The sequence below is a fragment of the Aptenodytes patagonicus genome, chromosome 1, assembly GCF_965638725.1.
Source record: "Aptenodytes patagonicus chromosome 1, bAptPat1.pri.cur, whole genome shotgun sequence".
NCBI lineage: Eukaryota > Metazoa > Chordata > Aves > Sphenisciformes > Spheniscidae > Aptenodytes > Aptenodytes patagonicus.
In genome coordinates, this window is record NC_134949.1 from 95694207 (window position 1) to 95708356 (window position 14150).

The window sequence follows — 14150 nt, forward strand, 5'->3', positions numbered from 1 at the left end:
TTTTATTTGTATCTGCCAAAAAGGGGAGAATAATGGAATCTGCAAACAATAGGAGAGTTTGGGAAAATATTTCTTCCTGCTGCCAAAAAAATTAAAAACACACAGTAATGAAGATATGAATCTCTTTCCATCCATGGTCCATAGTAAAAGATACATGAATCTAAAGAACGTTATCTTTAGAACTTTCCCCTGCTTCTCCCCCTTGCCTTCCACATGCAATTTATCAGTTGTCAGTGCATTTCAGACTGTCAAGTAGCCATAATAGCCTCTATATTTCTCTTTGTAATATTCAGAAATTAATCTATGCATTAGGATATAAAACACTAAAACACTCTTTAATGATGAAATCTAAGAGGGTGTCAATCACAATGCTAGGAGAAGTAATAAAGACAAATTGGATAGAAAATTTTTGAAGGATGCCATCAATCCAAGAAATAATTAAAGAGTAAGCCTTCTTCCACTGAGTTAATGTCAAAACTCCCACAGACTTCACAGATAAGGCTGAGCATACATTGGAGAAAAATCCTTGAAGTCACATGAGTTATTAAAACATTAAACATCAGATCCCACTTATGCAAGTCATTAAAATTCAACTTGTCAATCTTGCATGTGTTTCAGTTCTCCAGTATCACTTGCAAAGCTTAAGCAGACCACCTCCAAAAAAGCAAATGGTTTTAAGTAATGTAAAATGCTAGTAAAAGCTTTGACAGTATTTGTACTTCTGTAGATGTCTATCTTTGGAATATAAAAGTAACCTAAAGATTTAGACCCCATGAAGAATTTCAAAAGCCCGAGCTTCATCAGTATCTACGTGAAGTAAATGTGACCAAGAGCCTGATTGAGCCAAGCATTTCAATGTATCATTAAAATCAGGCTTATGCTGAAGTCCTTTCCTTTTTCAACAAAAATACACAGGACTATGTTTTAAGTGCTGTGTTGAACTGAGGCCCAAGTTCTAATTTCCTTTATTTATCTTAGATACAAAATGGCTAAAGGAAGGGGTCAAATGCTGCAATAGATAGGTTATGAGTTTAAGGACACTGGAACTGCTGCTATGAATTGCCATGGGAAGAAAAAGGAAAGAGGAGTTTAATGATGGAAGTAGTGGGAGGAATTCAGATAGTTTAAGATAAAGTCTAAACAACAGCCTCAAAGTCTTTTAGCTTATTTGTCCTATCTTTTCCCTGCCTGCTACTATCTTCCATCTTTTCAGCTTCTATTTTTTTCAAGTAAAATCCTGAGAGAATGTGGGCACAAATAACAATACAAAACATTAAGCAGAGAGACTAGATGAAAGCCACCGCAAGCAGGCTGCAGGGAGCAGCCCTGCATTGTCATGGGATGCACCAAATGATCTAATAAGGTTTTCATTTGGTCTCTAATTTCTACAAATCCACAGTTTCTTTTGCTGTCACAATACTTGCAAGTGCACCAATTCTGAACAACTGTGTCTAATAACTAAGGAAACCAAATTCATTTTCAGGGAGCAATGGAGAATGAGACAGGCATATCTGCCTGCCCAAAGGCTTTTTTTCCCCCCTTTGGTGAAGTTCACCAGCGCCAGGATTCCACCTACAGGTACTGGAAGACACTGTAAAAAAGCAGTAAAGGAAGACTTCTCAGCAACTCTATTTGTTGTCTCAGATATAAAAAAGCTTTTCATGTTATAGCTTTTTCATTCCAAAAGTTGGAATTTTTAATGATATAGTTCCTTAACAGGGCTTGGAATAGTACTGTACTCTGTCCTTTATTAAGTTGTGACAATGCAAGAGAAGGAAGTCAGGTCATTACACACTACGCTGATGCTCTTTGATAAAGCTGTTTTGCAGAAGGTCACAGATGTGCACTTTTGTATCGCAGAGGAGAATTAATTAAGAAACTAGAAGTTCATACTTTGGCCATCCCCAGATGTAAACACAGACTTAGAAACAGGAGGATTTGCATTCCCTATTCCCTGCTCTAGCCTGCCCCCAGACTGCCAATAAACTTATCACCAGCACTATCTGAGCTGTGTTCCTAGCAACTCCAGAACAGAACTGGACTGGACTGTAAGGATGCATTTTTGATTACCAGCTTTTGAGAAGTCCTCTTCTTCAAAGCTGTGTATGGTCTACAACAACTGTTTCATGTGGGAGGACAAAAATGCAGGCAATTTTCATATAGAGAGAGACTAGAGAGATAGGGGGTGTGCAGGTGAAGGGGAAGATGCAGGGAAAAAAATTGCAAAGGGAAGGAAAGGAAAAAAATTAACGAAGTAAAATACAGAAACAGTAGGTTTCACTCTAAGCATCTGTATGCTTGCACATACACATATATGTAAAAAAGAACTCATGCACATTTAACTCCTAGCTACCTTTCACAGATCTACTTACCTGACTCCCCCTGCAAATCTTAACTAGATATAGCATCCTCCACAGCCTTCTCTAAGACAGGACCTTGCACCTGCAGTTGTCCTGTCTTTTTAAACACAGTCCCAGCAGAAAGGGTGAGTTTGTAGCTGAAGATGAAGTCAACTTCATGTTCCCATACCAAGGTCACCTGGATGAGCTTTTATGTAATTCAAATGATCCACACTGGCACAATACTTTTGAGAAAAACTATACAAAATGTTACTTCCCAAAAACATTAGCCAAACAACTGAACAGTCCAATTTTAGCTAAAGGACAGGTTATTTTTTTGTTTGGATTTGGTTATTAAATCTCCCTAGAATAGGAAATAAAATATTAACCTGGTCTGTTCATTGGTATATTCAAATAAGACATTTCATTATCTCTGAAACCATTTTGGAAGGGTCAGTATATAGGTATTGCACTATCAAATGGATTTGGAAGTTTTCTGATCAAACACCCAAATCTGAACTTCCTCAAAAGCTTACAAGGGGGACACAGCAGGATCATCCATACACTTTGGAGTAAGTTTTTACCCAGTCACAGTGCAAAAGGCTAGCTGAAATTTTCCAACTAAAGAATAAGTATCTTTTTCAGGCTAGACTCAGGATAAATATCTGCAAGGTAGTTAAGAGGCGTCTGTCTTTTTAATGAAACACAAACATTTTAATCACCATTTGTCTTCATACCTACAGACAACACCCCCAAATAAGTAAATTGCCTTACGTTAGCATTATGTTCAAGTATGATAAAATAAACAAAGCACGCAGTAGGACAGCTTAAGCTATACAGAAGTTTATCTGAAGACTAAAATTCAAATGCTGCAAATAAATGAATTGTGGATGTACCTACTTTAACAGAGCTGCACAAAATAGTGTAGAACGCCTTTCAATGGTCTAATTTACCCATCAACACAAAAGGAGTTTATTTCATTAACTCCTGTTAACCCTTAGTGGAATTTCAACAATAAGTTTTGTGCCTACTTCAAGTATTTCTTCCTTGTGTTCTCAATGTTTATTCAGGGTGTACACTGAAGGACAGGGAATACAAGAGATACATTTTAAGCTCTTCAATCTAAATCCTACTTTTTGGCTTCCTGCCTCTTTCCTAAATATTAAAACAAACAACTCATTTCTTTAAGACCTTACTAAAAATAGTTGGTTAGACTGCTTAATTGTGTTAGCTGAAACACAAACATACGAAAAGGAAAGGGTTTTGTAGGAAAAACATTGAAGAGAAAAGAAAAAAAAAATCAGATTTCATCTGGCCTTCCCATCATCACTTAGAGAATTGTTTTGTAGTTACATCATCAGGAAATAAAATACTATCCTCTGAGGACCCCGACTCTTTACAGAAGGAAAAAAAAAAGGAAGGCTCGAAGTTCATATCACCCTCTGAGGAGTTCAGCTAAATTCACATTTTTTGTCATATTAAAAAAAAGAAAGTAAGAAAAAAAGAAAAAGCTCCCTTAGAACAACTAATTAAAGAAGATGACCTTGAATTTAATTTTTCCCTTCTCAAATTCTAGGCTGCAAGACTAAGTGGAAAACATTATAACTAATCAGCTAACAACTTCTAACGACTTTATTATCAATAATAGAAAGGAACTGCCCTAACCCAAACCTTCCGCACATTCTTCTTGGCCATGAACTAGTAGACAAATGAAATATTTCACACAGTCCTGAGCGTCAGCTGGAGCCAGAACACATTAATAAGCTTTCTAAGTTCTGGCTATCACTAAAGTACACCAGTCAGACACGACGAGTCTGCACAACACAGAGTGCCTTATATGGCAAGGCAATGACGTAATGCTCCATAGGCTTGGGGCATGCAAAGAGCCTATCTCTCATTGTTTAGTGGGACTGCTGGAATGCTCACATCTCTGATGCTACAGCTGAACGCCTCACACCATGGAGCAATAGCTGACCCAGGATTTCTATAGTCCAGGAGCGCAAGGTAAGGGAGAGGGTGGGAAGCAAACTTCTTCTGGCAAGCACTGGCGCTTTTTGCTTTTTCCTATTGAGATACTTTTTTTAAAAAGTTGCTTCCAAAAAAAGGGGTGAGGACTGAGAAATAATGAAATACCCCGAAATGGCACCAGGAGATCTAGAAGATGTCTGGTTACTCGGAATTAGGATGACTATTTCAAGCATTAAAAACTGTATTTTAAACAATTCCTACAGTGCCAACAGATGAGGAATTAATTTAATGTTAAAGGAGATAGTTATGAATTACACACACTTTCCAAATGGTCGGATAAAATCATGACTGCATTTAAAGCAGTGGAAAGAGTCCAATTGTATTGTAATATATTAGGTAGAGCTACTGCCTCTTTATGCTGCATTTATATGCACATGCTATATATTAGTAGACATGTATGCACATATGTCTCTAAGCATTTACTATACTTTTGAACAACTTTTACTGTAGTTTACAGAGGGATGTATAAATTGCCACAAACATTACTTTGCAGTAAGATTTTGCTATGTCTGAAAGAAACAATTGTAACTAGTTTAATTACTAACAAACTTTTCAACTCCTACACACTGCTTCCCTCTTCTGTGTCTTGTGTGCAAGTGTCAAATCACAAGAGGATAGAACTGTCAGATTTTGATGAAAAAACTTTAAATCCTGGTCATCAAACAAATGATGAGGCTTTCAAAATCAGGAAACCCACCGGTCTCTTTGAGGCTTATTCTGCAAGATGCCGAACAGTATTACAGTTAACAACTCCAAAAAACAGAGAATGGAAAGCAGTTCTGATGAGGCACTAAGCACCTTGAAAGATTAGACCTTAGCGTGTTTATAATTCACATCCGCATAGTATACAAAACTACACTGTCCTCTCCCTTAAGGGCCAAACCCTGTCAAATCCTTGTTTATAGGAACAACTGCAGTTAAGTCAGTTGTACTGTCCTACTTGCAAATTCAGACTACTAAGCATTGCTCTCCAGAGTCTTATGTGTAATTTAAAATGTTAGAAAAGTTAGACTCCTTAAGACCTTTAAACTCAAACTCTTCTTAAAAGTAAAACATGTTTTTGTTTTATGTTTTCATTTTCCTTAATAAGAAATTAAATCGGCGTTAAATGTTAGGACAACAGAAAGGGTTTTTTTCCTCTTCATTTGATGTTTTAAATCCTGCAAAATCCTTGTTCAAGTATATATTTAAGAAAAATCAAAGCTGATACAATCATATGCATTGCTGTACTATCAAGCATACATGGATTTAGAGACTGAGTCAAAATATCATGTGGGAACATTTTCGTGACTTTTTTTTTTGCTTTAAACAAGAAAATATTAAGTAGTTATTTTCCACACGCTTCTAAAAATGTAAATATTTCATTTCATTTCATTTCCAAGATAATTTAGGTATTTGTGTATAATTAACCTTGGCATTTAGATAAAGGTCACATCCATGTTTCCAAGATAATCCTTCTTGTAACGAGCAAAGTTTACACCTCTCTTGATGCCTTGAGTCTGCCTGGCTACAGAATCAGGGAAGAGGGCACTGTATAGTATATATAGAATGAAAAGGATCCTAGCAACCAGAACAAATGTAAGTTTATAGTAGAAAACCAATACCCCGGATCAGTATCCTAAGCCCCTTATAATGTCTTCTGCTCACTACTGTTATATCTGCAGACTTGCAGCCTATGTCCTAACATTTTTAGATCTCTTTCCTGATAAATGATTGCTTGGTTTCTTACATATCCTATATCCAGTGGATTAAATCATAAATACATTGTCAAGTTATAAAGTGGAAAAGTTAGCTATGTTATGAAAAGATATGTTATGAACCAAAGTTAAGTTACAGACCTCAAATAACGTGTCTGAGTAGAAAGGATAAGCTGAAGTCAAAGGACTACAATATGATGAAGAAAAAATATTTGTAGAAATGCTACACATGGAATAAACATATATATTTGATAAAGGCAGTAACTAGAACAAGAAAAAAGCCTACCCATAGTAAGAGACTATTGCAGCTCCTCCAAATCCAACAGAGGAGGGTAACATTTATCGCTGATCACTGCTTTAGCAATATCCAAACTACCATCTGTACTGTGAATGCTGCTAGTCTAATACAAATCATAACACCTATCAAAAGCCAGAAGAACTCTATTTCCCATAGTCTGTCTTCCTTAGATCGAAAGGGAAAACATTCTTCACTTAATACTTACAGGACCAATTTTGCTCTCATTTATAATGGCAAAATCAAAAGTATTTAGACTGAGGTATAATGATTAAAATGTCTCACTGTTGTTCCCTCCCCACCCCCAGCATTACACTCCTTTGTTTTATCAGTTTTCTTAATATGTATTGAGACTATCTAATTTTAAGCATTTAAAACGTTAGCTTGCATCACTTAACAGTAAAAGGAGACAGTAAAGGAAAAGAATTATCACATAATTCAGTCTTCAACAACTGTATTTCTTCACTTAAATTTCTTTTTATAGTAACTTTTTGCAACATCCAATGTAAAGAGAAAACATTTTAAGAACACATATATCCTCCAGAAATGAAAGTCAACTTCCTATCAAACTGCATTGACCCTTTGTTCCTTCCCCGTCACTTCCCTTCCCTCCGCTGACAAACACTGCGTAACTGCTGAGAGTAGAATCTTTAGAGATTTGACCGAGAAGACCAAGGGATATAACTTACACTTATTTTATTTTCCCCATCAGTACTAGTAAAATCAAGTTATTGCTTGATTTTTGCTGCGTAACAGCACTTCCATATTATTTACCTAATAGTGTGATGAATTATCACATCTGCCATTGTCATGAGATAAAAAAACCAGCCTGGTTTTACTCTCAAGTGATTTTCCCCTCTGTGGCAGTTATTAAAAGGCTGGCACTTTTCTTCATGAAAAATTTTTACCAGGTGTAGTTTGGCATGGGCAAGTGAGCAGCCACTGCTCCTCTGGACCTCTCCTGCAAACAGCTTCTCTCAGATCCTGGGTGTGGTATTACCTGAATACAGTTCATTAAAGAAGCAATTAAAATATCTAAGTCAGAGAAGCAATTAAAATACTTAAGTCCGAGAATCCTAAGGAGTTTACAGTGTAGGAAGACATATCTTTAAAAACCATCCTACAAAATCTTAGTTCTGACTCATTAATAGTTCCCCTTAATACTTTAGCCTGTCATCAAATTGATTTGAGCTTAGAAACTATGCCTTACAAATAAAAATAAATTATTTTTAATTACTTAGGTTTTTCTCATATTGAATGGATTCTGCCATGGCATCCTTGAGGTTTATGTTAAGCTTTTTTGAAGTGGTTGAAAGTCTTGTTAGTTCAACCATTCACTAAACTGTATTACTCAGCTCCATGAGGGTAAGAGGCATTGCTGAAAAATTCTAAATATAGTGCCCAATCTTGTGATTTAAGTGAAGTAATGGACATTTTGAGTCTTAACACCTCTCAGTATGTTATGCTGATTTTGAGGCTTGCTGTGTTTTCTGTCAGCAAGACAAAAATCACTTTGATTGCATGTCCAGGGCACCATGTTGTTTCTGGAAGGTCAGTAACAGCACTCACGCTGATGGACCAATGGAGCACACTCAGGCATTCACAGCTCACTTGAGGAAAGTGTTCACTTATTGAAGGAAAATATATTTGAAGATTTTCTGTGGCAGTCTGTAGCCTCCAGTTAAAAACAGTACAAAAACAACACCTCCCAAAGCACTGCCTCCTCACCAGAACAACAGAACTGAGGTGACAGTGAAGAGAAGAATGTTCATGCAATAAATGAATGCTAGCTGAGCAAACACGCAGCAACATCACTGTATGTAACCCTCCTTTAATAACAAAATGGAAAGCTTGGGCGTGAAAGTTCAACCCCACCTTTGTGGACAACATTTCAACACAACTCAAGGTCCTATAACCTTGGTCATTCAAGTTGATAAATGCACATACTTCTTGCCTGTTGCAGAAGTCACCCTTTCTGCTACGGCTCATTGTGCATATCACGATGATGTAACACAACTGCTTGACTTCAGCCTCGAGCTGGGCAGGGGACCTACGGACAACGACCAGAGAGTGGCTGCTGAGGTAAATAAGCAGAACTTGAGCCATTTTGCTTCACGCTGCATGCTCATAGAAGCTGAGCAACCAGAGCCCACAACCACCTAACTGCTCGTGCTCAAGCTTCAACAAACCTTTACAGATGTACTTCAGGTAGGGTACACAAAGCTCCGGCGAACATGACTGAAAATGTGGATGGAAAAAACTAAATACTTCTAACAAGAAAAACATTAGTCTTGCATACATTTCAGGGATGTGAAACAATGCATCAACCAGATTTCATTGTCCTTTATAGGCTTCCAAAGGCCTGGGAAGGAACTCAACAATTGCACTTAAAAGAAATTATAGGTTACAGTTCTTAAAGATCTGCCTTAAACCTACTAATCAAAGCAATTTCTTTCAAATTCATTGCAGAGAGTGGATTTAAAACTCTGTCTTTTTTTATTGGAGACACAAAGCTTATCTAGTGTTTGCATAGCAACTACCTCAATGAGAGCATAAGAGAAAGAGGAAAAATTTTAAAAAATGAAATGAAGCAGCGTGTTGCTACTACCACGAGAAAACACACACAAAATTGGCTGTTTAAAAGTGGAAAGTAATGCACTCATAAAACTCACATTTTAATTACATATTGGATTTCAGCAGATGGACAAAACCTTCTTAAGAAAGTATAAGCTGACTGAATTCCATCAACTTTTTATGGATTTAATCAATATTCTGGTAAAATTTGCATAACTTTCAGTCCTTAAGTAAAGTTATGAAGAAAATTAGGAAATTTTATCACCATTAAGTTTGGCTTACCCGAAACTTATGTCACCCACCACATTCCCAAACATGATTCTATTCTACTTAGCTACACAGAGGTTTTTCAGAAGCAGCCTAATAAATGCCACAGTTGTTTCTGTTTTCAACTTCAAAATGCTTCCCCCAGTCAAGCACATTCTCAGTAGAGCCATTCTGTTTCAGAACTCTACCTAGAGAAGAGGAAAATGAATTATATGAGCCTAATTTCTTTTTTAAATTTTGGTCACTTGAACCTGGGGATACAACAGCTCCACATTTGGGGCAGCCAACCCCTGACCTAAATATCTGAAATCCAATGCTGAACATACTAACTTGGATGTATGAACATGGAAAAAAAAAATGCAATTTGTTAATGCTCAAAGCTGAAACATTTTCTTAACTTGTAAAACAGTACCATATACTCTTTCATGTAAAGAGAAAAGTCTTTTCACTAGCAGCCCATGTCATTCCCAAATTAAATACTGAATTGGCTCCAATGAAAAGGCCACCGTGAACCTTGGCAGGCTTGAAACTTCTCCTAAAATACATGTTTCTAAAAACATATCTAATATATAAATGGGTATGTGCACTTGCTTGCATATGTGTAAGCAGAGCAGGGGGATAAAAAGCCTCTGAAGTGATGTCAGCAAGTACAGCTTCAATATAGGTCAATTCAAGACAGATAAAATAGACTGCCTATGAGGGTGACCATGCAGGAACACCACCAACCAGTGGAGAATGTTTAGGCTTGTGCTAGGAGGTGCACACATTGATTCCCTTTCGGGAAAGCAGCAGACAACAGCTGACAAGAATCTTCAAGCTTACATATTTTGCTAACCCCTATAAAGGAATAGGGAAGAAAACATAACATGGTACACAAAGGAGCAGCCACTTTGGAAAGTGCCTGCTTGCCCTTGCTTTGTTCCCATCCTCTGGTTAAAGCTCTAGATGATTACTGCCATCTTTGTAAACAGAAAAATTCTCCTATTTCAATCAGGATTAACTGGGTGGGGGGAATCAGAATTTGACAAGGTAACATTTTATAACCTGTAAATGACCCTATCATATATCTAGGCTAATGCAGTTAACCAAACAACTAGCAAGTTCTATCTAGAGATAATTGTGTCTTTATTTTCAGCATTTGAAACCACGTTATAAATTAATGATAAAAGCTAAAATGTATTACATCAGAAACATACTGTACATGAAAGCATGCTACAGCTCCTTCATTTTTCAGAGTTACATCTGAAAATAGGAAAATATAACCTAAACATCACAGACCATCAGCCAAGAGGCAAGAAAAGAGATCAAATAGGGCATGTAGCCAAATGTCCTTCAGTCACATAACGATACTGAGTTATAAATCAATTTGGGGTACAATAACAAGGCAGGGAATGTTCGACTGAATTAACAGTTATTTGAAGAACAGGGAACACTTGGTGTCTAAAAGTCTTCATGTGAAGGGGCAAGGGAAGCATACATGCACACGACCCTCCTCTCTTTCCTAAAAAAGCCTTTTTTCTATGGCAGTTTTTGAAAGGCAGAGAAAGAAAACTAGAAAACAACTAAAGACGGAAAAAGTAAGTATCTCTCTTGGCTTTAGGAAGACTGTTCAGACCAATTTTAAAAGAGTTTAAGAAACCATTGGTCATAGAATAGCTAGAACTAGTTAAATCCACCTTTTCATCCTAACAATTTAGGGTTTTTTCCTAAGAAATAGAGAAACGTTTATTTTCCAAAGCAAGCAACAGTTACTCCAGCTGCTGAACATACATGCAAGTAGCTACAAAAAAAAAAAAAAAAGCTGATTCTAGATACAAACTGTTATTGGCACTTTGAGCAGACATAGGAATAAAGGGCCCAATTTTCTTTTATGCTTAAACAGAGTATTTGATCTTTAACGCAGTGAACTACCAAGGCTACAGAAGAATGGAAAAAAATCTTACTTCAACACATCATAATCAACAGATCTGAGAGTAAAAGATGTTCTTTAGTTAAACAATTCACCACAGGTGAAGAGACTACTTAAATTATTATTTGTTATTTAAATTGTTATTTAAACATGTGAATTAAATCTATGAAGTAAACCTTGGTTAGAACTATAAACATTAAAAAAATTCTCAGACTATCATCTTTAGCTCTCCACTGTAGCTTCCTATCCTATAGTCTAAAACAATGTGTTAGCCCTCTTTGAAGAGGATCAGTTTGGAGAAACCATGTAAACTTAAATCCTGAACAAGAACACCTATGCTAAGGATTAACATGCTTTAAACAAACATGCACTGACTTTGCACCTTTAGATGATTCACCAAGTGCTCCAGGCCAATGTGGCCCAAGGTCCTACCAAGACAAGAGAAAATGCATCCAAACATCCCACACTTCAAGTCCCAACACATTCAGATATAGGAGACATACAGCAAGACATTTAGCAGGATTAGGACAGATAGCAAGAAAGTGAATTATCTCCCAGGTAGCAAAGTCCCCAGAACTACAGAGCTTCAATACCTAGAACTGTACCCAGAAGCAATTTGTAATCCACTGGAAATAGTTTTAATACAGTTTCTGAAGGTCACTTGCTGCAAAACAGGAAACTAGCAGCATTCTTCATCACTCGTAGCTTCAAAGCCATCTTTAGCTAGTTAACCATGCTGCAATGCATTGCTACAATCTCTCTTTCACCTGTGTCCTCCAAGATGAAGTGCTGGCCAAATCTATCTTGGAGAAAATGGACACCCTCACATTATCAGGTCTATGGGAAAAAGATGCATATTTAGCTTCAAAGTGAAATCTCTGTTTGACATTACTGTTATTACTGCTCTTATTACTTCCAGTCTTGGCTACTAGAAGAAGTTGCAACTGTATCAGCAAACCTGATTAAAGTCTTTTGCCTACCAAAATCCTCAACTACACTGCTTCATGCAACCTTGCACCAAGGAAAATTTAAGTATCTCAAGCTAAATTTGCAGTAACAATTAAGGTTCATGTTTTCTGCCAAAAAAAGGAATGAGGTGCCACCCAAGCCCAGTCTTCAAACACTCAAGAGTTTATTATATACATACACAGAGCTACTTCAGGAAGTAAGCACACCAGAAAAAGGGCTTACTTTTGTCTTAGGATGTATGTATGTAATCAATATTTTATGGGTACAAACAGGATGCTCAAGAAGTCATGGAATTTTATCCTCCTGCACAGGAGTGGGACCACCTACATCATTCCATTGTCTAATTGTTTTTAACTAGCCCCATTCCTCCAAATGATGGCAAACTCACAGTATTCCCAGGCAGTCCCATTCAGTACTAAAGTACCTTTATTTAACTTACTATGTTTAATCTATGTGGTTCTAATCACAATTTCAGCACATAAATTCTTGTCGTGCATTGAGCATGTGGAGAACATACTAAAGTTTGCAGTCAGCTTCCACCTCTCTAAAAGCAAGTGGCCACTGTATGACTGAGCAGCTTATCCAGGACTGGCAGCAACGAGGAGGATGCCTTCAGTTCAACAGAGGAAGTGCGTGTGGCAGTATGGAAAGTTCTAAATTTTACCACTGCTGATGACTGACAATATACAAATAAGGCCATGGTTAGCATAAGAGATAGGCACAGTGCCTGTTCTGCCCATGGATGAAAATGTGGTCCCAGACATTTATTTCTATATAAAATGTGTGTTAAAATTGTTTTAGAGAACATCTAGTTCCTGTAAATGTTATGGGAAAATGACATTTACAACTAACCAGTCTCCTCTGAGTAACATGATGTGTTATTGTTGGCTGAGTGCCGTTTTCTGTCATACCAAAAATATTAACTAATTGAAGTTTAAAAAAGTTTGTATGAATTGGATCCTTGCACAATTATGCCCAGTTCTGGTCAAGACAGCACCACTAGCACTGCCCCAGGTGAATCAGGTACAAAAGAAGCACCTATTTTTCCCAACTGCCCCCCAGAAAAAGCATCCATAAAACAGAGGTCCACCTTGATCCTACACACTATGATGTTATATACAGAATTAAAAAACCACAAACAAATTATAGACAGGATTTATCTACTGAAATTTCTTAAAGAAAAGAAAACTCAGATTATTCTCTTAATCTAAAACAAGTACTATCATTAAACTGAAAAGTGTAAAAAGATGACTTAAGTGTTACAAATTTATACAGAGCTGAAGCAACTGACTCATTCAGGGGATCAGAACTTCTGCAAACTCCTCAGTCACTTGAAGGATGCAGATTAAATAGCCAAGACAAAAACTCAGCCCTCTGTCTATTACACTTCCATCAACAGTAAACAAAGCATGGCAGTGATAACTAAGTAGTATTTGTATCGTACAAACTAAACACACATGGCTGGGGTAATCAGTGCTAGCAGCAGCTTGACCAGAAATTTCCAGAACTTGGGCAAAAGCTGCACTCCCTTGCTTGTGCGTAATCTTCCCACCGGAAACGGGGGGAAAGGCAGGCAGGGCTCTAAATGACAGTTTTCGGGAGCTCAATTAACTCCTGCTACAATTTTTCCACTTGCGAAAGCCTAGCAGTAGGCTGCAATGGTAACGATTGCTGACAACGCAAACACATCCACCTGCCCATGGAGGGGGAAGGAAGGAAAAAAAAAAAGGGGGGGGGAACACTGTCCTGTTTATCACTGTAGTACTGAGTGTTTTTATAACACTGGTGATTTTAAAAACAGCTCAATAACTGGTCAAGCAATAATGTTCTAGCAGTAATGCTTAAAGTATACATCTAAAACAAAACTCAGGTTCATAAAGACACAGGATCTCTCCCATTAACTTAACTTGTTATCATGCAATATCAAGTATCAAATCATCAAATGCAATCATTTCAGTGACACTGTCCATTTAAAAAAAATCACAAATTATGAAAAGCAGTAGTTGTCTTGGTTTATTTTGCATAGTTACCATACTATTAAAACCTCTTTGGGTTAATATTAATTCTCAAAA

General features: G+C 37.1%; 2 protein-coding genes across 5 annotated transcripts in view; one reads left to right on the forward strand and one right to left on the reverse strand.

Moving 5' to 3' along the window:
- Nucleotides 1-14150, reverse strand: part of CMSS1 (cms1 ribosomal small subunit homolog) — a 250424-nt gene that overhangs the window by 207154 nt on the left and 29120 nt on the right. The gene's annotated exons all lie outside the window — the stretch shown is intronic.
- The window catches only part of FILIP1L (filamin A interacting protein 1 like), a 215035-nt gene that overhangs the window by 173538 nt on the left and 27347 nt on the right, over nt 1-14150 (forward strand). The window contains exon 1 of one of the 4 annotated variants that reach the window (XM_076349854.1): nt 4201-4343. The exons of the other annotated variants lie outside the window; for them this stretch is intronic. The gene's annotated coding sequence lies outside the window, so the exon portion shown is untranslated. Of the gene's footprint in view, nt 1-4200; nt 4344-14150 lie in introns of those variants that run through there. 4 annotated transcript variants of the gene reach the window in all.